This window comes from Leptinotarsa decemlineata, unplaced genomic scaffold (genome assembly GCF_025532065.1).
Source record: "Leptinotarsa decemlineata unplaced genomic scaffold, Ldec_3_MD MMD2_tig00002159_RagTag_RagTag, whole genome shotgun sequence".
Classification (NCBI taxonomy): domain Eukaryota; kingdom Metazoa; phylum Arthropoda; class Insecta; order Coleoptera; family Chrysomelidae; genus Leptinotarsa; species Leptinotarsa decemlineata.
In genome coordinates, this window is record NW_027412574.1 from 4372008 (window position 1) to 4375897 (window position 3890).

Below are 3890 nucleotides of genomic sequence, written 5' to 3' on the forward strand. Positions count from 1 at the left end.
AAGATACTTTTCTCTACTCAGGTTGTATTTGAAACATTTGTTGTGGAATAAAAATCAGATATCATTCACATGAGTTCTACTTTAAATGAATGGTAACAAATTGCACTCACATGGAACACTGTCATCCTCACTGGTATACATCGATGTTTCGCCTTAAGACACTTGCCCTAAGGCTCTTCAGTACCAAATTGGATAACATTATAGAAAATACACACAATTCATTCATGAATTACGATTTTTTAATGTCACGGAATGAGCTTGATCTGCTTATGTCATCGATGACATCGTAATCTACACATCCATGTATAGAGTTACTTATTTTCAAATTAATTACTTCCTTTCTTTCTTTGGAAGATACCCTCTTCATTTTTTGTATCAAGATGGAGTAGTAGAAAGCCAAAAACTTTCTTTCCAAAAACCGTAGATAACTATTTGTAAATTACTTATAAAAGTAACCAAGCTGTTAAGAGCTTGATAATTACACTGCTTCCTCTTGTGGGAAGCCTCCAACAATCATCTAACTCCAAACCAAATTTTGGATAACATAGTATTCTTCATTCAAAGATATCAGCATTTTCAGAGGACATGATTTCCAAAGAAAAAAATTGGAATCAGTTCGAAAACGGTATATAGGGAAATATCGAAAAAATTGTCAGGTAATTGTAGATTCCAAAAATAATATCATATACAGGGCATTCTATTTGAAAAATCAAAGTTGCTACTACTTTCTAACGGAAGTGGCAACACCGCATTGTCGAAAGACAATTAAGTTGTGTAGAGATTGCTGTGTATATTTATACACAGCAATCAATTCAAATCAGCAAATCAATTTAAAGGTTACTCATTACAAAAAATACTAACCTAACCTGACAAACGCAGAATTCAACATCTGCAAATATTGATCTTCCATTCAAACAGTAACATCTAACATTGCTTTGTTTGAAAATTTCACAAATACAAAATACGAACACAAATACGAATACAAACACAAAATAATCAATACAAAATATGTCAGAATCGAACTTGAATGAAACGAAAGGAAGGACAGGAAAACGAATAAGTTGTATGGAGAAGGGAAAATAATCTTAATAATTTGAACATCTGAATTTGAAAAGAATCTTATTCTGAAACATCCCGTGAATGCGATTCTATGCATCAGTCGCTCATCGCCAGTGACGCGGCGTTCTCAAATTCTGTTGCCTGGAATTGTTCATATTTACGTAAACAAGATTTACAGGTTTCAGGCGTTTCATGATTGGCAACACAATACTTGTATTATAAAAAGACGTCTAATTACTATGATTGTAATAGACACTTCACCGCGTGAAATAAAATGATTTACGTATTTAAGAAACACTTTTTTGTTAGAGTGAGTGAATATCTCACAACAATAAAATACGTTTATCATGGATTTTCATCAAGAACCAATTAATTCCATCTCATAAAATGATTCGGTATTTTAGTCATAGTCATAGATAAAATGATTCAAAAGGAAAGTTTATATGTAAATAACATGCATAATAATGTAAAGAAACAATGATAATTTTAGAGGTTTCTAATGTGATGTAGTAAATAAACACATTTTTTGTGCTTACAATGCCAACGCTGACTGAACCCTACGAGATGGATAAAAAAATCTACTACAGTATTATACACCTTAAAAAGGTCTACAAAAATGTCTTTCTCTAAGGGATAACCCGCAATAACCATGTTTTATCCTTTGCTTGTTTACGAAGCGATTTCGAGCAATACAGCATTATTCCTTATCCAATTAGGTACCTTGAATACATTGTGCATTTAATGTAGGTCAATATGGCCCTTTACAGCATGTAATTTAAATGGATACTTACGAAGATATCACAGATTCAAAAAGCAGGGAGACAGCGGTTGCAGCGGTACCGGCCAGGGGGGCGGCGGCGCTTGCCTATAAATAGCGCGTCGTAGGTCGCGCTTCACCCTAAAGCACTTTATGATTAGCAGCGATCGCACGCGTTTATATGTAAATTTAATAAGCATTGAGCTAGTTACTTTTATATTTATATTTTCAAGTTAGTTTGATTCTATAGAAGTAGTTTCATGACGGACAATGAGTTTTTGAAGTATTTAGGGAATCATTATTTGCTCGTTATACAAATCATATGAGAGTCGAGATTATAAAACAGAAAAATATGAAGGTGATCGTACGTTTTATTCAATTCCTTTCTTATGAATCTCATTTCATACTTCTATGAAACTATCCCACTTTTCAAGATAATCTTTTAGTTTTCCTAATGTTCATCATTTTTTCAATGTCTGAAAAGAGAATACTCCCTGTTTTTAAGTTCCTCCACTCTGTCCACTACTCTAAACTTCCCGTTTACTGCTATGTCGTGATTCTCGTTTGATAACGACATATAGAATTGAAATATGACATAACAGCGTTCAGATAAGATTCGGAGTGTTTTTAAAAAGACGGCGGGATAGCTACTCGAAATTGTTTCTGGAATATCTCTTTCATTTTGTCGTTTTCTTCAACTTCAGGCATAACCATATTGTGATGAATGTACCAGGAGAAAAACTAACTTGAAAATGTGTTATGTTTGACACATGTTAGTTAAGACTACTCAGATCCTATTTTTGCGTTTAATCTACAGCTACACTAATATTAGTAAGAAAAATTTTTCAAGTGATATACTGAAACTTTCACCAAACAGTTTACAAAACCGCAACATGTTTTTATTTATGCAATAGCTTCCTGAGGCGTTTTCATAGTCAGTTTCAAGTCAGTATGAACACTCCTGAGAAAGCTGCTATTACATAGCTAAACACGTATTGCGGTTTTGTAAACTGGTCACTGAAAATCTCACAATAAAGAGTTTCTTGAATACGTTATGGATTTTCATCAATTACCCGCCAATTCCATCACATATAAAAAATATTGAATTTTTTGTATGTTTATCTGTAATCAGTGAACTCAATAACTTACCAAATTATAAAAAATATTTCACAGAAAGAAAGTTATATTATCAACGAGAGAAATGAACTGAATTTTATTTGAAAAAAGTTCTGTAGGAAAATTGCAATAGCCGTAATATAACCCAATGTATCAAAAATTTCCCTAAAAAAGTTACTATTTGGTCACAATAACAACTATTTGTTGTAATCAGTCAATCACAATACCAAAACACGGTTATAATCGAAAAATGATTACTTTAGTTTATTGATCATATTCAACTAAGTAGATTTTATCAATGTGGAATGTTTCTTGATAAAATTACTACTTTATATTACCCGTCAGCGAAACCATAGCTTACCATAAGCGAATGAAAAAATCCATATTGACGTGAAAAATAGAAAAATGAATAAATAAATGAATGAAAAATAAAATAAAAAAAATCTCCTCGGCGGGGAATCGAACCCCGGTCTCCCGCGTGACAGGCGGGGATACTGACCACTATACTACCGGGGACTTGTTATTTGTTTTATAAATTCACTTATTTCTTTACAAACGATTAAAAATTCCATCATATTTAAGAAAAATCAATTTGGGCTTGCTGCTACACATTGAAGAGTACGTAATAATGTAAGATATTGACGAAGTGTCTTATATCGTATAAGTACGAGGAAAAATGTAAACAATAAGATCCGCTTTTTTAATACCGATGTCTGAGTGTTCTCATTTCAAATAGATAGGTATAGATACATTTCGAGACAATATATTTATCACATATCATTGAAAACCTCGTCCAATAATTCATTTCAAATTAAGACAAGTCTATCCAAAACTATTTCTCACCAAATCCATATTGTATTTTCTGAGTACCTATATGCATGATTAGAATTCACAAAATTTCTATTCAAGTTTTGACGTGTTCTGGTGTACTTAAGTATTGGCACGTAACCAATATAAA

At 32.4% G+C, this 3890-nt stretch overlaps 1 non-coding gene across 1 annotated transcript; it reads right to left on the reverse strand.

Moving 5' to 3' along the window:
• Positions 1-3376: 3376 nt before the first annotated feature.
• On the reverse strand, positions 3377-3448 carry TRNAD-GUC (transfer RNA aspartic acid (anticodon GUC)). Its single transcript has one exon. It is a non-coding gene; the product is annotated as a tRNA-Asp (tRNA).
• Between the last annotated feature and the right edge of the window lie 442 nt (positions 3449-3890).